The sequence below is a fragment of the Vicugna pacos genome, chromosome 20 (genome assembly GCF_048564905.1).
Source record: "Vicugna pacos chromosome 20, VicPac4, whole genome shotgun sequence".
In the NCBI taxonomy this organism is placed as follows: domain Eukaryota; kingdom Metazoa; phylum Chordata; class Mammalia; order Artiodactyla; family Camelidae; genus Vicugna; species Vicugna pacos.
In genome coordinates, this window is record NC_133006.1 from 3,360,877 (window position 1) to 3,381,253 (window position 20,377).

The 20,377-nt window shown below is 48.6% G+C and overlaps 1 protein-coding gene and 2 long non-coding RNA genes across 3 annotated transcripts in view; all 3 read right to left on the reverse strand.

Moving 5' to 3' along the window:
- LOC140687545 (trafficking protein particle complex subunit 9-like) overlaps positions 1 to 6,631 on the reverse strand; it is a 79,896-nt gene extending 73,265 nt beyond the window's left edge. The window contains exons 1-3 of the mRNA XM_072944673.1: positions 6,376 to 6,631; positions 3,151 to 3,275; positions 1,776 to 1,905 (exon numbers count right to left, since the gene is read on the reverse strand). The gene's annotated coding sequence lies outside the window, so the exon portion shown is untranslated. The remainder of the gene's footprint in view (positions 1 to 1,775; positions 1,906 to 3,150; positions 3,276 to 6,375) is intronic.
- A 31-nt stretch (positions 6,632 to 6,662) lies between these two features.
- LOC140687556 (uncharacterized) lies at positions 6,663 to 10,424 on the reverse strand. Its single transcript, XR_012061938.1, has 4 exons — positions 10,209 to 10,424; positions 9,387 to 9,578; positions 8,329 to 8,438; positions 6,663 to 6,932 (listed from the first exon to the last, which is right to left on the reverse strand). It is a non-coding gene; the product is annotated as an uncharacterized lncRNA (long non-coding RNA).
- Positions 10,425 to 10,676: 252 nt separating this feature from the next.
- On the reverse strand, positions 10,677 to 20,360 carry LOC140687555 (uncharacterized). Its single transcript, XR_012061937.1, has 7 exons — positions 20,164 to 20,360; positions 18,653 to 18,782; positions 15,029 to 15,133; positions 14,664 to 14,703; positions 11,588 to 11,705; positions 11,102 to 11,143; positions 10,677 to 10,730 (listed from the first exon to the last, which is right to left on the reverse strand). It is a non-coding gene; the product is annotated as an uncharacterized lncRNA (long non-coding RNA).
- Between the last annotated feature and the right edge of the window lie 17 nt (positions 20,361 to 20,377).

A 20,377-nucleotide genomic window follows, 5' to 3' on the forward strand; every position in this document is an offset into this window, starting at 1 on the left:
GCAAATATTTCTTTGCTATGACACCAAAAGTACCATCTATTTTAAAAAGTAACTGATAGAGTGAACTTTACAAAAATGAAGACTCTTCAAAGCTCTTCTAAACACTGCTAAGCAAATGAAAAGACAAGCCATAGACAGAAGCTATTTGCAGATCATATATCTGGTAAAGGTCTCTCTTTGTGTCTGATCCAGAATAAAAACATTTCAAAACACAATAATAATGCAAACACCTGAATGAATGAATGAATGAGGCCAGAAAACACACTTCAGTAAAGATATCCAGATGGATCATAAGCATATGAAAAGATGCTGATTAAAGATGCCATTAGTCATTATAGAAATGCTTTTAAAAACCACAGTGAGATACTAGTTCACATATATACTAGAATGTATACAATTAGAAAGACCGACCTTACAAAGTGCTGGCAAGGAAGTAGAGCAACCAGAACTGATACACACCACGAGGAATTTACAATAGCACAACCATTTTGGAAAACTGTTTAACAGTTTCTTTTAAAAAGGTAAACACCTATCTACCATATAACCCAGATATTTCTCATCTGATGCTTTAGAAAATAAAAGTGTATGTCCATAAAAAGACTTGTAACCAAATATCCAATGCAATATTATTTATAATAGCTCAAGTTGGAAATAACCCACGCAACCATCAAGAAGTAAATGGAGAAACAAAGGATGGTCTAACCAAACACTGTTCACAATAAACTATTCAGGAAAAACTCAGCATTAAGCAATACTCTGCTATGAGAAAAATAAGCTATTAATACAGCAACACAGATGATTCTCAAAATAATTACACTGAATGAAAGAAGTTAGACAACATAGAGTAGATACTGCATGAATCCATTCATACAACGATCTTGAAAATGCAAACCAGTATGTTGTGATAGAAAGCAGATCAATGGTTTCCAGGGGAATAGACGCGGAGGGAGGGAGGGACAACAAAATGCAGGAGAAGAGTTTTGTGGATGATGGGTATGTTCACTGTCTTGAATGTGGTCATGGTTTCTTGGGGATATACTTATGTCAAAAAGCATTAAGTTGTACACTTTAAATATGTGAAAATTATTTTGCCAAGTATACCTCAAAGCTGTCTTAAGAAAAAAGGCACTTTTGTCGACACAACTCAGGGCCTTATTGGAGTGAGATGATCAGTCTCTCACCCTGTCTGCCTAACGGGAAGGTAGAAAACCTCTTACGGAAGATAAGATATGGATTTTTCATTTGCAATGTCTGCCATGTAATAAAGAATTTCTAGACATGCAACATGTCAAGACTATATGATGGATAAAATGAGAATAAGAAATATTAGACAAAGGATGCAAACCCCCAGGTGATGTAGGCATCAGAGTTACCAATAAAGGCTATAAAACACTTTTAATATAATCAAGAAAATAAGGAAATGATGGGAGAACAGATAACAGGGTCAAGACTTTCACCAGAGAAATATACTGGAATGTATTTTTAAGAAAAATCAAACAGATACTCTAGAACTGAAGCTTTCAGCTCTGGAAACAGGTAAACAGAGCTAATTAGGATCCCTTTTAAGTAAAACTTTCAGTAATGCCGGATAAAATACAACAAAAGTAACACAGAGATAACGATGGAGAGAGAAGTTCCCAGGTGACAATAAAAAGAGGACACTTAACGCCAAAATGGTAATCTTGTGAGCTGATGCCACAGCACCCTGGAGGGAAGGGGTTTTCATCTGCACATAAATAGGGATACAATGTCCATTTAGGAAAAATAGTCCATACCAGATGTAGAAGAGTCTTCCTTTATAGAAACCTCTGCATAAGACGTATTGGACGACTTGCCTCTTCACTGAAAGGAAGACTCAAAGTTCTCCACCTGTGCACGCAGGAAAGGGGTGAAACAGCCGGTTCTCTAGGGAAAAACAAAATCTCCCTTAAAAAAGTCTAATCTCCACGCCCCTGCTTTATATGAATGTGGAATCCAAATTGATACTCCACGTAAGATTCCGGAATTCCCAAACTGAAAAATATAATTCAAGGTTGATCATATCACCTGGAGCCTTAGGATAAGCAACACAAAATTGTTCTCTAGGGAAACTTTATAAACCAGGATGTCAGGGACAATCATAGGAAAAAAATTGTACTCACTATAGAGAAACTCCCACAACTCTACACACACACAGACACACAACTATAAACAGAAGGAAATAAGTGCCACAGGGAAGAAAGAGCTCACCGGAAAACACAGGATGATTAATATTCCAGAGCCTAAAATTATGAAGCAATCTAAGAGAGAGCATAAAATAAGTATGACTGAATCATTAAAAGACAAAATGAATCATATGTAACATAATGAACAATCAGGACATCATGTAAAAGAAAGCAGATCAATTTTTTTATAGAACTAAACAGAACTTATGGAAACAAAATACAGATATCATTTGGTATATAAAATTCAATGTATGGGTTAAGTAACATTTTATTCTTCAATATCTAGGGTGTTCATTAAAATTCAACAGTAATCTCTAAAGTAATTGTTTAAAAAGAGAATAAAAATAAAGAAGTCAAAATGAAGAATGCAAAATAGGCCGGTCACTATTCTAAGTTCTCCATCCATTTTATCACTTAATGCTCACAGTCTTTGAGGTGGATAGTACCACTTTTTGTATATGAAGAAAGTGAGTCTCAAAGGGATTACATATCCTGGTTACATGGTTAGCAAGGGAGGGAACCAAGCCCGGATAGGCTGCCTCTACACGCCATGCTCTTAACCATGACTGCAAGGGATATAACCGGCAGGAGAAAAGCAGAGCAAAGCAAATAGAAATCACAAAACAAGAGGCCAGAAATACAACATCATCACGAATCACAATGTATTTAGATGAAATAATGAGTTAAAATATTTACAGATTTCATTTGTTTACCTGAGACAAAGCAGAATTAAAACTTAAAACTGGTTGAAAGCTTAGAAGAATAACAGAAAGAGGTCAAAAGTTAGAGCCACAAAAAGAGACACCTGAGAAATACTAATCAATGGAAAGGGAATCACTCAAGCCCCCCTCAGGTTCATAGGTACCTGAAACCCACCTTGGCCTGACACTTACCAGCTCTGTGCCTGAGCAAAACACTCAATCCCCCGGAATCTTCGTTCACTCACCTGTGAATGTAAGGAACGATCCCTCCTTCCATCCGGCCAATTTGTATTGACTGCTGTACCACGGGTACTGGTCAAGCCACCTGAGGTCCGTCAGTGAACAAATAAGGATCCTTGTCCCTGTAGGACTGAGGAGGAGCAGAACATAAATTACAGTCGTGACAGTCATGTGAAATATATGGTATTCTAGAAGGTGATAGAAATAATATGATCAGGGAGAGGGGGTTTCTGGGGCAGAGACAAGGGGAAGGCAGTTTCCAGTTTAAAATGAGTTGGCCAGAGCAGGCCTCACTGAGGACCATGAGAAGGGGGTGCTAGTTGCTGAGCTTCCTCTAACACAGCACCGCACACTGGGTGACGGGAACTACAGAGGCTCACTGTCTCACAGCCCTGGGGGCGGGGAGTCTGCAGGCAGGGTGTCAGCAGTGCTGGTTCCTCCTGAGGGCTGGGAGGGAGAGGCTGGTCCAGGCCTCTCTCCTTGGCTTGGAGACGACCGTCTTCTCTCCACATTTCATCACGTCATCTCCCATGTACACATGTCTCTGTGTCCACATTGCCCCGTTTTATCAGGACACAAGTCATACTGGATTAAGGCCCACCCTAATGACCTCTTCTTAACCAATGACCTCTGCAACAACCCTATTACCAAATGGGGTCATGTTCTGTAGTCCTGGCGGTTAGGACTTCAGCATATGAGTTTGACAGAGACCGGCCAGGGCAACAGGCCTGTGGGTGCAAGTCTGATGTCCCCAAGGGCCAGCAGGGAGGCCAGTGTTGCTGGAGCAGAGTGAGCCAGGGAGAAAACCGGAGATGAGCTCAGCTAGGGGAGGGGGAGGAAACCTGTAAGGTCACCATAAGGACTCTCGCTTCTTCACTGTGTGAAATGAGAAGCCATTGCAGGATTTTGAGCAGAGAAGATCACACCCAGGGTCTCACTCATGCCTGACATAGGTGATGAGGATGAAAATATTTAGGCTTTTGAGCTGATAATAGTTAGACTACATGTTGGACTTTGAGTTGATGGTGTAGTAAATGAGACTCTGGAGGGTGTTGGGATGAGGTGGATGCATTTTGCATGTGGGATGGACAAGAACCAGTGGAGCCAAAGGGAAGAACTTTGTAGAATAATGGCCCCCAATATGTCCACGGTCTGATCCCTAGAACCTGGGAATATGTCACTGTGCATGGCAAAAGGGACTCTGCAGGTGTGACTGTCAAGGACCTTGGGATGGCAGATCACTGTGGGAAAGCAAACGTCATCAGGGAGGTCCTTAGAGGAGAGAGGCAGGTTGGTCAGAGACAGAGATGTGAAGTGGCAGCAGAAGTCACAGTGACACAGGGCCCTGGGCCAAGGAGTATGAGCACCTATGCAAGCTGGGAAAGGTAGGAAGATGAATCCCTCCCAAGAGCCTCGGTGTGGAACGTAGCCTTGGCCACATGTTGGTTTTAGCCCACTGACATTGACTTTGCACTTCTGCACCCTAGAACAGTGAGAAGATGAATGTGTATTGCTTTAAGCCACTGAGTCTGTGGTCCTTTGTTACAACAGCAATAGGAAAGGAACTCAGGAACCAACATGAACATGAACCACAGGCTGCCTGCTGTGCTGGCAGGAAGTCCTTTGACTCTGATCCTGGGGGAGTGTCCTGTCTTCTGGCAGCATCCACAAACTACCTCATGCTAACTTGGCAGCTTGCAGAGGGTTAAATCTTAACCCTGCCGAGTTCTTGATATTTAGTTAATAAAAATGATGCTCTCATCATGGGTATTTTTCCGTCTTTTAAATACCCTTCAGTCTTCTAATAAAGCTACTTCTAATTAAGAGACCGTGTAAATAGTTTTCAATCTTCATAATAAATAACTGTGATTTTATGTGGTTACTTAAATTATGAATAACAATATTCACATTTGTAAAAGTTATTAAAATCAACATTGTTTAATAAAAATATCATTTCTTTTTGCACGAACATATATTAACTACAAGAAATGTTCCATGCTTTGTTCTACGATTTACTGTTAGAGCCTTAAAGAATAATATTTTCCTCAAAAGATATTACGGCGAAGGGATTTCTTTTGGTGGAACAGTTCCGGCATCAAATCTGGTGCATGGCTCAGGCCACTGGGAACATAGAGATGATAGAAATTAGGAGGCATTATAAACACAGAATCATTTTTAAAGGAATTAAAAAACCTGGTTGTGTGAAAACAAAGAATCAGAGAATATTCTGGTGAAATAAATGTATTTATCAGCTTATGCAAGACACGGGGTGAATAAATCTAAAATGAAAAAATCACCCACAGATTAGCAGCGAGCCATGCATGCAGTGTGAATGATCAAAACCAAGTTGTTTCCAAACCAGTGTGCAGGCTTGATGCCTTCATGAATCAAATCTGTGTGGCACCAGGCCACCTCGAATACATGTTGATGAGGTATACATAAGCCCTTCACCCTCCCAAATCAAAGCCCACACACGAGCCACAAGACCATCACCTACACATTTGCAAAACACACAGCATGGTGAATAGCACTTTTCTTGTTCAGTAGCCGGTGGCAGGGAACTGTGAGCAGACAGAGATACAGGGACACAGAGGCACCTCCCCTCACTCAGCTGATAAACTTCCTTGCATTCCTGGGGACAGGATTGTCATAAAATGCACCATGGATTGATCCTCCTCCTAGGAAAGGAACCGTAGGGCTGTCCTTAGGTGTGAGCAAGGGTGGGTGGAGGATCTCAGAAGAGTTGTTTCAGCACAACCAATAGAATTGTAGGCCACCGTGACCACAAAAGACAAGTCCCCTGCCATCCCGGTAGGCACTTGGGCTCCTGACAAAAGCTGGGCTCAGTAAAGGGTTGAGTAGAAGGCACAGACCTGAGGGGTGCCCCAGCAGTAGGCAGGAGGTAGGGCCTGGTTTATACTGCTCTGGGTGTATCCCAGCCTCATCCGAATACGAAATCAGAAATTTGCAAAACAGCAGAGCTGGGGTGTATCATCTACTCTAGACTCCTCACCTTACAGTTAAAATGGTAACAACCCTGACAGGCAAAGCAACGTGCTAAAGGCAGAGCGTGGAAGTGGCAGCGCCAAATTAAACGCACCGTGCCAACCCCCGTTCAAGGACGCTGACAATGAGGACGGGGCCAAGGTATCCAACGAGGGGAATAAGACAGTGTAAATACTTTGTTCCCCCCAAAACCCCAAATGTTTATTAAAGGCACAAAAACTCACCTTAACTAGCTCTCTTCTGAGGGGGCTCTCTTCTGCTTCTTCGTTTTTCTGTCTGTCTCCATTTCCCTCTCTCAGACACAAACACATACAGTTTTGTGAAAGGGGACTTCCTGCCATACAAAGACAGACTTCACATCTTCAGAAAGATACCTGACAAAGCACGTTTCTCAATTCAAGTCTTTGTGTGAGTTCTGGGCAACTGGCTTATTTTCTAGAACAATCGGTAGTTACAAAATCAGGAGATCATCTTCCCCAAAGGAAGAGTTCTGGTCCGTGTTGATGAAGTTGGGGATGTCACATTTCATGAGTCTGTTCGGCCCCTCCTCTGGCCACCTGCTGCATCTGATGACTTCCTGTAGCCGAATATCACTGTAAAGGACTATGGTAGGGATACCAGCTTTGGCCTTGTCCAAGTGGTCCACTTCATTGATGTAGCAGTGAAAGAGGGGCCTAGATTCGTCATTGCGCTGCCAGAGAACACCTTGGGCAGCAGCAGTCTTCCAAATTCTGACACAAAGCTGTTCAGTCTGAATCTCTTCTCGGGAGACTCTACATTGCTATAAAGAAAACCAAAATAAAATATCGTTCACACTGTAGATCGGTGACCTGAAGAGTCATAGTTTTTGCCATCTACTGAGAGCAAATCCCTGCACAGAGCATGCTGACAAGCACTGGAAGTGAAAGACATCTCTTCTGAACACATACAATTAAACCCAAGGCAAAAGTCTCAAGTGAGGGCCCTTGGACCATCCTGAAAAGACATCGTTCCCTGAGAATCCTCAATATTGGTGCCTCGCACACCAGTGTTTCTCAGTGGGACACTCAGATCTCTTCATCAGGATTCGTTAAATTGCTTCTTAAAATGCAGTATTCTGGGGTGCACACCCTCAGAGTCTCCAGAGGTAGCGACCGGTAGTCTGTATTTCCATAGCCACCAGGATCACTAAACATGCTCAGGTTTAGCACCGCGGTCTACATCGGGTCACCTGAGCATCGACAATGCTGTCTCACGGCGGGGGGGTGCCATGTGTGTCAGGGTGCTGTCCTACCCACGTGTCTACCCTGATTCTCAGAACTGACAGGGCTGCCCCATTGGGCACGAAATACCACCATTTCACAATGCATACGCAGGGGGCCCGACTGACAGATACAATCAGTGATAGGACAGGGGACAAAACTCAGCTTCCTGATCCCTTGTTTCACTTACTGTGGGACGAATGATCAATTCAAGGGTAATAAATCGGTGAATGAGTGAATAACATGACTCTCGTTAGTCCCACGAGTGCCTGGAAGAGCAAGCCTGGGCACTCTGAGAACCATAAAAGCCCATCTACTTAATTGTCATCCTCCACAGATCTATGTAAAGGTTACTTCCACACAGGCAGTGACTCCAGAAGGGCAAGAATCATGTATGAACACAGTCTCAAATCCAGAACAGAATCTGACAACAATTAGGCTCTGGAGTCTGTGTTTAGTGAATGTGGAAGCTCAGTGATTCCAGCTCTTACACCTTGCCTTCCCATCCCACCCTTCACGATATGGCCCTTATGTCCAGTTCTCCCGGGGCTGGGGCCATGGAACCCATTTATAGGACTGGAAGAATCTGATCATATAAACCATCCCCCAGATTATCATCAAGAGTCACCTGCATTTCAGGGATCAGTAATCCCAGAAGCTTTGCAGTTCAGGCAGCTGAGGGATTTTTATATCAGCTCTGTCTTCTACTGTGACTGCCTGGGTGACATCAGACAAGGAATTCTGAAAAGCCAGAACTTTTCCTTTCAGGAATAATCTAATTAACAAATCTCGTTGACCACTCAACAAATGTGATGTGAAGATCAATGATTTACACAGGAGTACAACATTCACTAGGTCGTGGATTTAGAATCAGAGAAAAATCATTTGAGAAAGATTGACAGAATGTAGCTTTAATGCGAATTTAAGTATTCTTACCTTTCAGTAAATCATCTTCCCCTACTTATCACTTCACCCATGTTTAAAAGATGTTTGAGAACAGGGATGAGTGTGCCAGCAATCTGTGACCCAATAACCTAAAATGTCACCTAGGAAAAAGAGGGGAGTAACACATTTTTAAAAAGCGTGGTGAGGATAGCGGGGCCACAGCCAACTCCAGACTAAGAAGCTCTGAGTAATAGCTTTCCTGCCTGCCTGGGGCATCAGCTGATGTGAAAATCCTCCCAGAAAACTCACTGTCCAGCATCTCTTCCGTAACACAGGCTACACATTCTCAGAATTAAGAATTGCGTCCAGTAACCACTTTGCTGAAGAATAAAGACAAAGGAGAACAAGAGAGTTCTGCCCCTCCCAAGGGGAAAGCCCAGACCTTGGGCTGCATGCACTGCGCCCACCTCCCAGGAGAAGAATAAACTGGAGAAGGGAGTTCTGTGAAACTGGGGCAGCAAAGGTTGAGATGGGAACAAATTGACCAGCTGGCCAGGGACAGCCCCCTCTGTCGCTGCCTTGGCGGCTGCCTCAACCCCATCAGCCCATCCTGCCCACCTCCGGTGGCTAAGCTGTCAGGGAAACTGCTTTGCGACCTGGGGCAACAGAGGCTGCCCTCAGGCCAAGCTGCGGAAGAGATGGGAGCTAAACCACCAGCTCCCAAGCGGCAGGCTCCATACCCCCGCCAACACATCGATGCCCCCGCACCATACTGCAACCCCGGGGAATTATGACCCGGAGAAGTGTGACCTGGGAATGAGGGACAGCAGAGGCCGCCCCCACGTCAGGCCTCCAGAGAGATGGGAGCTTATCCTCCAGCTCACCAGGGGCAGCCCCTGTCCTCTCCACCCCCTGATCTCACAGCGCCCACCTCCCAGGAGCAACCAGACCGGGTGTGTGGTGTCAGGCGAATCTTGGGGGGGAGAGGCCGTCCCCAGGCCAGGTCAGGGGAGAGGAGAAGAAGTGGCCCCATTAGGCGGGGCAGCCGGCCATCGCAGCTGCCTCTGCCCCTCGACCGCATCTAGCCCGTCTCCCAGGAGCAAGCTGACCTGGAGACGGGCATCCGGCTTCTTGGGCAGCAGAGGACGCCCCCAGGATTTGCCGCAGGGAAGAGGAGAGCAAATTGACAGGCTCCGCGCTGCATGTCTTCTACCCCCGCCGTCGCCACCTACGCACCTTAAAGGCACCGCCCAGGGCGCCCCTCCCCCAGCAGGCTGAGTGGGACAGGTGTGTCTGGTGATCTGAGGCAGGAGAGGCCACGCCCACACCAGGCCATCAGGGAGACTGGAGCCAATCCACCAGCTCCCCAAGGCAGCCCCTACCCCCGCAGCAGCCACCACTCTTGCCCCTGACTTCAAAGTGGCCTCCTCTATGGAGCAGGCTGACCTGGAGATGGACGTCCGGCGATCTTGGGACAACAGGGACCGACCCCAGGGCAAACCATGGGGGGAAGTGGGAGCAAATGGACAAGCTCCACGGGAAAACCTGCCGCTGCTGCCACCACCCCCAACGTACCAAGTCCAACTCCCGGGGTCAGGCCCTCTAGGATACACGTGTCTCGTAACCCAGGGCAACAGCGGCCGCCCCCAGGACAAGCCGCGGGGAAGATGGGAACAAATGGGCCCGCTCCCCCGCTGCAGGCTCCCGACAACCGCCACCCCTGCACCCTTATTACCCTGCCTCCCGCCCCCACAAGACAAAGTGGGACAGGGGTGTCCCGGGACCTGGCGCAGCAGAGGCCGCCTTCAGGCCACGCAGTGCAGACAGGGAGCTAATCCACAAGCTCCTCCGGGGCAGCCTCCCTATGCCCTCAGCCACCACCTTACCGGCCCTCTGACCGCACCGCACCCATCTCCCAGGAGCAAGCTCACCTGGAGTCGGATCTCAGGCAAATCTCCGGCGGCAGAGGTCGCCCCCAGGCCAGGCCGCGGGGGAGAGAAGAAATCGAGCAGCTCCCTGGAACACATCCCCTCCCCCTGCCGCCGCCGCCCCACCTCCCAGGAGCAAGCTCACCTGGAGACCCGCGTCCCGCCTCTAGGGCAGAAGAAGCCGCCCCTGGCTCCGCCGGCGGGGAGAGCGGAGCGAATTGACCGGCTTCCCTGCGGCAGACCCCTCCCCCCGTGGGCCCCGCAGCTTAACGACACCGCCTCCGCTCCCCACTCAGCAAGCTGAGGGGGCAGGTGTGTCCGGCCACCTGGGGAAGCAGAGGCCGCTCCCAGGCCCGGCAGCCGGGACAAGGCAGCTATTCCACCAGTTCGCCAGGGGCAGACCCGCTCCGCCCCTCTGCCGCTCCCGCCGCCCCCTGACCTAACCGCCCCACCTCCCAGGAGCAAGCTTACCTGGAGTCCAAAATCTGGCGAATCTCTGGCGGCCAAGCCCCACCCCAGGCCAGGCTGCAGGGAAGAGAAGAAATCTACCGGCTTGCCCGGGCAGCCTCCCAACCGCCGCCGCCGCCGCCCCAAAGCATTGTACTAGCCTCCCAGGGTCAGGCTGACTGCAAGGATGTGCACTTGCTTTCTAATCCTGGCCACGTTCCTAAGCACCTCCATGCATCCCTACACTCCCTGCACATTTGCACCCCTGCAACTCTCTGCAATTCTGCATCCCTCCACTCCCGCATCCCCTGAACTGCCTGCACCCTCCACAACCCCTGCACGCCTGTCATCAGTTACTTTTGCACTGTCTACACTCCTGCACCCCTGCATGTCCCACACACCACCTCTTGGGCCTTTGGCAGCTGTTAGACCAATGCACAGGGACTCACTCTTTGCCAGTATATGATGCATCAGTGGACGTCAGGGTTTGCCTGCAGGAAGGTACATGTTCCCGGTCACTAGCCTGGGCCACTTGGGTGATCTCTGTGAGGTCACCAAGGACGGGCTTAGAGATGCTGTTTTCCGGGAAGAGAGGAGTTGAAACAGGTCTTGAGGGCAGAGCTGTGCTCACCAGGCCGTCCACATTTCATGTTTTACACAGGGCTTCGGAGAAGTGAAATGGAGCCGGCCAAGTAAGACCGGCCTGCTGTGCTCCCACCTCAGTCCTGGGCTCTGAGTCAGACCGACTGGCTCCACCCTCAGGGCCCAGTTTGGGCACCTGAATGGTCCCTTTGAGGCATCCCATCAGTTCTCAGGAAGAAGTCTGTCTGCTTCCACCCCATGGCCCTCCCTCCTACTGTGCTGGCCTCAGGAAGGTTCCTTATTTGGGGAAGAAGGCAGCCCACCCCCTACCCCACCCCTCACCGTGTTCTCACCCAGGCTGGTGCTCTCTCTGCCAATCAGAGTCTGGGAAGCCATCCCTCTTCATTTATGTCCCTTCTGAGATGGACTTGCTTCCACTCAATTCTAGGCGAGAATGCACCATGGAATGCACTGGGTAAGAGAACCAAAATAAATAATTTCTTCTGTGAGGTTGTCTGTTTATCTACTGGGGCTGGGCTGTGTGTAGTTTGCTACAGCTATTGGTGTGAGAGGCTAAAACAGCCTGAGTGTCCTTGTTTTCATCTCCCCGCTGTCTTTGGGTTTTCCCTAGACACTCCTGAGACATTTACTTCTTTAGTTTTATTCCTGTTATTACACAGGGGCCCTACTGTCATGGAGGTAAGGTGTTGGGGGAGTGGGACAGAGCAGGGCATCTGCAGTCCTGTGATTAGTTCTCAATGAGCCTGTGCCCTGAGCTGTGACCTCCACAAGTGTGTCTCTTTCCCCCCACCCCAATTTGGGTGAGACAGAAGGGATTTCCCTTCTCCCAGGTTGGTTAGGCTCTGGTAAAATAATTTTTCATTAAAAAAACAAACAAAAAACAACTACACCCAATGAAACAGAATGTTCTGGGTGTATTTCAATAGAGTTATTTTCTCCTTTCCAGGCAGGAAGCATGAGGAATTTTCCTCTGACCTTCATTCTGAGAACAGGACACGTTCCTGGAGGTAAAATGCATGGAAAAGAGCAGGGGGCCCATCTGACTGGCCCCCTGGAGTTGTCACACTCAGATTTCCCAACGCTGAGCCTCCCGCTGGCCTCAGGGACCTGTTAAATCTGCCTGCCCCCGGGGTTATTACAAAAGACGGTTCTGCCCTGGGATCTGTGACTTTCTAAGCCTGCCTGGCTGCCTCTCTGGGTTGGGAGCAGCTTTCCCCCTCAGTTTTCTTGTGGATCTAAGAAGAGCAGTGGGTTTTCAGCTCCCTCAGCTCTGGTATTTTAAGGAGAGAAGGAGCAACTTCTGAGCTCCTCACAAGCTGGACTAGAGTCTACAAGCCTCCCCTCCTCTGCCTCCATGCACACAATCAGTGGCTGTGGTTCTAGCCGAATTTCTGAAGATGTGGATGTAAACACACACATCCCAGCCCCCACAGGAGCACACAGTCCCATAAATCCCTACAACATCCACTGGTAACTACGGAGCTGATGAGGACATGGGTTTCGGGGCTGCAGGGGCCTGACTGCACGACTTGCTCCATGGCCTATTAACGTGGTTGCTCTGGGCCTTGTCCCAAGTGGCTTGCTTACTATACCTGGTACATGGGAAATATAAAATAAGTACTAGAACCTCCAATTTTTCTCCCTCTTGGGCCTTCCAACCTAAAAAGTAATAAGTGAACTCAGACGGCATAGTCACCACAATGAGGTCAGACCACCCTGGCTCCCCTGAGTGACCGGCACTCACTTGCACCCTAACTCGGAACAGTAGGGGAACCGCCTTCCTCTAACTGGGCCTCTCCCCACACCAGGCACGCCCTTAGCTGAGACGGGGACAACTCCCCTACTGTGTGTGCTGGTGGCTTCAGTGTGACCTGGCCCTGCCGGGACACAAACCTGCATTGAGGTGGAGGGTCAGGAGGAGGAGGGTCCCTGTTGGGGCAGCAGGGGGCCCGGTGACACCCTGCCCAGCCGGGTGCCTAGGGCTCCCCAACATCTCCTACGGCCCCCGGGTCGGCTCTGGTCTGGGCAACTCCATGCAACCTCCCAGTATCTTTTCATTAAGTCCCTTTTTGCTTTTATCAGACAGAGGTTGCTTCTGTTGCTTGTTAAGTGAAACAGTGCATCAGGAAACCAGACTATTTCTAAGATCAGTAAAATACCAACTTCGGTCAGCGCGCCGGGCAGACCGTGCAGCACAAATTCCCGCACAGGGCTGTGCAAATGCCTTACGTGAAGGGTACTCATCATTTGTCTTCAGAGATACAGAAGTTGTTACTTCAGGTAAAACCTCATGAAGGGATTGAAGAATCCAAAGCTGGTTGGTTTCAGAGACTAACCAGTCGGACCAGACCCCTGAGCTGTGGTCAGAAGCCTGACTCAATGTCACGCAGACTCAGCGCCCTAAGTGTCCGGTGGGGCTGGTGCTGTTCCCTTCACAAGCTCTCGTTGGGGAGTCACTGCAGCCCCTTACCCTCAGCAGGGAATCCAGCCCTCTTAGCCCCCACCCTGAGTGTTCCATGACACAAATCTCGGGAATGTTTAATTTTCATCTTTGTTTAGGAGGATGAAGGTGGGGCAAGTGGAGACATAAATTCACACTTAGTGACACAAAGTCACAGCCAGTACCTCCTCCTCGGAGAGCTATGTGCTCCCACAGTGGTGGCTGGGTGGCTGGGCAGAGCCCCTGCACTGGTCACAGAGGGACTCTCTCCTCTGGCTGCAACTGATTGGTTGCACAACAAATCCAGAGGGGACAGAGCATCTTTCCCGGGAATTTGGAATTGACACACAGAAATTAATTTCACTCATCTGGGGATTGGGAGGAGGGTGGGAATCAAATGAAACCAGAGCAGGAGAGAAAGTTACAAGTGAAAGAGAGAGAGACACAGAGACTGAGCTTGTGAGAGCAAATAGTGGGAAGGAAGGAAAACAATCGGGACAGAGGAATTCTAGCTCCTGGTTGTCTAGTGTGTCCCAGCCCATCAACGAACCTGCGGGATGGTTAACATCATTCCAGTTTTGCAGATTAGGAAACACATTAGGTGCCACTGACCCCTCACTTCCCAATACCTGAAGGCACCATGATCCTCACAGGGACCCTGCTGTGCTGACAGCCCAGCACCCTGATCAAAGGGCCCCGGCGGGAGTGGGAACCCCTCTGAGTGTGGAGAGTTCCCTACACCGAGATGCCATGCATCAGCAGGTTCCCGCTCACCCCAGGTTAACATCACCCCAGCTGTGCAGTCTCCCGACCCGCTTCCCTCCCTGCCAGGCACCCCCATCCTTACCACCGAGTGTACTGCAGGAATTCAGGCACAGGGATGCCCAAAGCAACACGAGCCCACCGGCTGTACAAACAGCAGTATCCCAGCCCCACCTGGTCTCCATGGGGATAGTAGGTGTCCTCACCTTTCATGTATCTAAGGCAATCTGTTTCTTCAGCTGAAGGCTATAGAGAAAAATAAAAGGTCCAAAACATCATTCAGTGAGGAATTCCTCCAAGGACCTGACTCCAGAGCCTATAACCAGTTGTGCTGGCCTCTCCTACCCCCGGACTTTGGGTGAGGTGGATTAATGATCAGCAGAATCGCCGGTAGCCCAGCTCCTGGCCTTGGCTGCCCAGAGGGGGCTGGGTGAATGGGTAAGGCCAGGGCACTCAGGAAGATCACAGAGGACCTGAACTCTACCCTCCGCACTTGTAAACCCCCAAATCTCAAGGCATCGGACAGAGTGCAGCCACCACAATAATGAGATGCTCCCATCTCTTCACTCACTCCTGTCGGTTCACTTATGTGCTGAGCATCCACTGGGTCACAGGACATGACACACAGGATGTCCGATGGAACAGGCTTGGTAATTCCCCCTGGATCCTGTTCAATCTGATGGAAGAATGATCACTCATAAACAGTTTCACAAAAGAATACATAGACAGAAGACAAACTACAGAGTGAATCAAATTTTAAAATATAAATGAAGATCCCCCATTCTCCCCGCCTAAGGTTAACAGCATAAAGAAAATAGACCTTGCCTTTGATCAACAAGGAAGTGGTCACCCCCTCTCAAGGGGAAAGGAGAGTTATTCTTTGAGCAGGATACAGAAGTGCTCCATCGGATTGGACCAGGACCTCTGCATTCATTCAGCAAATCTGTATAAGCTCCTACTACGTATGGGAATCTAGTAACTAGACCCGTTCCCAAGGCTCTTGGGCTTTGTTAGTCAACAAAATAGACACGACACCCCATCACTGGGGGCTCAGAGTTTTAGCAGAGGAAACAGGCAGCATGTTGGGGGTAGCAAGAGCTTGGGGAAAAATACGAGTGATATGAGCAAACTCAGGTGATGGCGGTGGGGTGCGAGGCAGACAGGAGGGAACAAGGCAATCCTGGCAGATCTCACGGAGTAATGAACTTGAAGCAGCATAGATCCGGAGGAAGAAGGAAGAGCCGGAGCCAGAGGCCCCCAGATTGAGGGGGAGAGTGTGGGCGGAGAGGCAGAGCATGTCAGGTCCTGGAAGACTTTGGAACGACTCTGGATCCTAATGAAATTGTGACCCTTTTAGTGAGTTTTGATGGGATGGGTGATGTCCAATTTATGCTTTTGCTTTGGTGTTTTTGGAGGGGAGGGTAATTTATTTATTTTCGTGAAGGTGCTGTGGTTTGAACCCAGGATCTAATGCATGCTAAGCATGGGCTCTATCACTGAGCTACACCGACCCCCTCAATGTATGCTTTAATAGGCTCCCTCTGACTCTGTGTGGATGAGATTGTAGAAAAACAAAGATGGAAGAAGGAGGCTATTTGGTGTCCAAGAAGTGGCTGAAGGTGGCTCCTAGGAGGGTAGGGAACAGGGAGTAGGTGGTTAATGAAGACAGAGTAGCCAGAATTTTCTAACAAGATGGATTTGCTGTGTGTGTGTGTGTGTGTGTGTGTGTGTGTGTAAGAGAAAGAGAGAGAAAGAACATGGTTCCAACATCTGGACCTGGAAAATGGGATGGATGTCCTCTCCATCCACAGGGGATTGGACAAGATGGGGTTGAGCAGGTGGAAAGGGGCTAGAATCAGCTCAGTTCTTCAATGTCATGGTTAAGGAGTCTATAAGATATTGCTACCAAAATTCCTAATAGGTAGAGGAGTCTGGGTTTTTTTTTCTTTCTTTTTAACTTTAAAAAATGTAATTTAAATGTATTAATTTTATTATGTGAATGAATTTGGAATTTTATTTCATGCCAAGTTATATGTTATAATGGCCAAATGGAAAATATATCAGAAAAGGGGAGAAATGAGGGCTTTCACATAAACTGACTGTCCATAACATAGGTAAAATTTCAATAAAACCAGTCTTCAGTGCAAAAACCTCATCTTGGTGCTACATAAAATTAAATGAAAAAGGACTATGTTGATGTATCATTATTTCATGTTACATAATAGCCCCAAACAAACACACTGTTTAACTATGGGGCTTGTAGAAATACTATTCACTTTATTAATATAAATACAGAAATGCAGAAAGGTTCTAAGGTAGAATGAGCATCTTAGTGGAAATAATAGAGATCTGAGCATTTTACATGATATGTATGGACTGATTCAAAATTTGGAAAAGTAATTTACACAGTAGAACACATGTATGAATGTGAAAGCAAGATGAATGAAAGAAAAAGAATATGAGTATCAGGGAGAGAGTTCCAAATGGAAAAGGCCAATCAGGGAGATTTGGACATATCGAGAAATTGAGGGCATGTCAATTTCCAATTCTGGTTGCTTCCACCAAAGGTATCGCAGGACCCAACTCCGGGATACATTCGCAGTAAATGTTTGGAAAAAAGAGGAGACTTTGGCAAAAGACCAGCCAGTGGATCGAAAGCAGAGCGATGGGCTGGAGGCCAAGTAAAGCAGGAACACGGGGGAGGAGTGATGGAAGAGCTGGGTCAAATGCTGCCAAAGGGCCACGCATGATGAAGACTAAAAACTGACCACTATATTTAGCAATGTGGGGTCACTGATGGCCTTGACAGAGCAGTTTCCATAGAGCAAGGGATCAGGGGAACAGCCAGAGTGGGTGCAAAATGGGATGGCTCAAGAGAATATGCAGACATTGAGTTTAAACTACTCATTAAAGATTTGCTGCAAAGACATGGGTTGGCAATTGGTGGGGGCGAATCAGGGTCAAGGAGTGCTGTTCATTTCTTTTAAGAGGATGGACTTTTATATACTGATAGGAGACAACTAGCAGGAGAACAAAATAGATGAGGTAGTGACAGAGAGGATTGATGTGGGAGTGACAGCCTGGAGAAGATTGGATGGATGGCCCCCATGGCGACTTTTGGATGATCTGGCTTTCGATGTCACCTGTAATAAGAGGTGGGGCAGCGAGAGTGAGGTCACAGACATCAGAAGGCGAGAGGATGTGCTGGGATTTGCTGGTGAAAGTTCTCTTCTGTTGGCTTCAGTTTGCTTGGTCAAAGTAGAAAAGTAAACTTACCAGCTGAGGAACAAGGAGGAAGAGCTACTAGAGTCAGGAGCATGAGTTACGAAAGAGCCTTCAGGGACAATGGGACAGTGAAAAGAGCAGGGGGAGACGGGGGCAGTGTGCTCTCAGAAAGTTACATTTTATCTTTGAGGTCCCCAAGTGTTGGATGTGTGATTGCCCTTCCTGCTGTCTACAAAATAAAAATTGAATATGGTTCAGGTAAAATGCTATTTCATTCTAAGAGGCTGCCTGTTTCTCAGGAATGGTCATCTTAAACTGTAAACATTACAAAAATGTTGAAAAGAAGAACTTGTGTACCCAATGACCCACTATTTTCTATAAATTTGGTTGCTATTTAGTTCCCGTATCAATACCGCAGAACCGATACTGCCTAGGATGGGGATACATCAATGCTTATGTGGAAATTAAATCTGTAACTTTTTCCTAAACTCCATGGCTTCCTTAACATCCCATTCCCCTTGGAATTTAGAGGTGTCTGGTATAAGAAAAGAGAAACAGTTTAAGAAAATCCCGGCTAAGAATTACACAGCACAACCTCAGCTCAGAAGTATACAGCAGTAAAAAATGTTTAGCAGCAAATCTCCGTAACTACTCTTAAAGAATTTTGTAAACCTGGGTCTGCCCAGATGTTTGCAAACTGGAAAGGTACTCCAATCACTTGACCGGTATGGGAACCAGAGGCTGGTCAGCCTTTTCTGTAAAACCCAGAGAGTAAATATTTTCAGTTTTGCAGATCATTTTGTTGTAACCATGCAGGTCTGCAATAAGAAAATGAAGAGCACTGGGAGACAGGAAACAAATGGGCATCCCCACACCCTCCCTTCCACTCAGGGCAGCTTCTCTGTGGTGGGGAGCTTTGCCACAATGACTTGTTTCATTGTTTCCATTGGTTTCTTTGTTTCCAACTTACTGCTCAAGCTCAGAACTTCAAGTGAGCCTGGTCCTTCAGCATCCATGCAGAGAGAAGGCTGAGTGGGGGTGGGGACCCCACCTGACAGAGAAGAGAGATGGCTTGTCACCATGACATGAGACAATCACACCTTCCGGGGAGAAAGGGAACAAAGATAAGGGAGAGGAAGAGCAGTGGGACCCCTGGGTCACCTGCCAGGTTTGCTCTCCCTCCACGGCCACCCTGGGGGCCTGGGTGGTGTTGGAACTCAGCTACATTGATTTGGCTGAGGGGACTCAGGATAATGGACCCTCCGTCTCCACACTGGGTTCCAAGCTCAGGCCCTCTAGCTCTACGCTCTGAGTTTCTGGAACTCACCTGGAATAATATATGATCAGGCCAGACCCAGAGCCCAAACACGACAAGGGTCACGTGGGGTTGTAACCCCATGCTCAGTGGTCGGGGTCTCCTTGCAAATCTGCAGAAAGCCCTGTTCTGCCTCATTCCTGGGAGAAACCCCACATCTCCTCATACTCTGTCTGTTCTACTCTTGAGGCTATTGTCCTGGAGGGATGCAGAGTCCTTGAACCTGGCCCTCCAAACGTACATAAGCAGCCTGTTCAATAAAACAAATTATGCACTTTTCCACATTTGCTAGTTTTTTGATTCCAGAAAGGCTGTGGGACTCTTTCTCACTGTCTCCTGTGCCCCCAACACTTGGTGGCCCTCTCCTCATGGAAACACGATTTCCCACAACTGCACCCTGCCTCCAAGATTGTCAGAGGGGAGTGACCCACAAAGACACAGGTGTTTGTGAGGATCCTGTCCCCCAGCAGAAAGCCTACTCCTGGAGCCATGGACAGGGATCTGGCCTCCTGAGCCGCTCAGCTCTAATTGAAAGCCTAAACTGGGGACCCCGAACATTGCTGAATGACTTTCTGAGTCACCTTGGCCAGAGGGGCCTGATTTTTCGTTCCAGGAATGGATGTACTGCAGCCTCCATTTTCAGGGCTGACAATCATGATGGATCTAGCTTCCCCAACTGCACCCCAGGAAGGAGAGGCCCTTCCATCCCACTGGCTAGAAACCCATCCCAGGGGAGTTCCAAAGCACCGCATCGCTGTCAGGTCCAGCATCCCTACAGAGTGGCCCCTCCCCCTGATTGAGCCCCTTCCCTGGGCCTTCCCTGCCCTGACATGACCACACCCCAGGTGGTGCTGGAGAAGGCAGGGAGTGTAGTGATATGTGGGGGGAGCAGAGCCCCTTTCTCTGGAGTGAGGGTTCTTGGGGAGACCACAGAGCAAGGCACACACCACCCCCAACCTATACCCCAAACTCTTAGCCCAGCCAACACAGGGGCCGCTCTGCGCTCTCTCAGCGTGTCTCTCCTCTGAGACTGCACCCAACCCGGCATCTGGGGCCCCAGCCCTACCTCCCCTCTTATGACAGATCCCGTCTTCATGGAAACTGCCTAGCAGCGCGTATTCAAGGCCTGCAGCGGGCCTGGCGGATCTGCATTTCAGGTGCCCTACCTGGCCAGCCGTGCGTGCCTGGGCTCAGTCCTCTATCCTGCCCACCGGCAGCCTGGGTCCACGTCCGGTGCAAGGGGAGGCCGCGGAGCCCAGGCTAATCCCCACACACAGACAGGTGAGGGTGCCCCCGCCCCGCTGCCCGGCTGCCCGGCTGCCCCTTGCCCCGCCCACTGGTGGCAGCAACGCCCCAGCCTCCGGCCGGCGCCACCTGCAG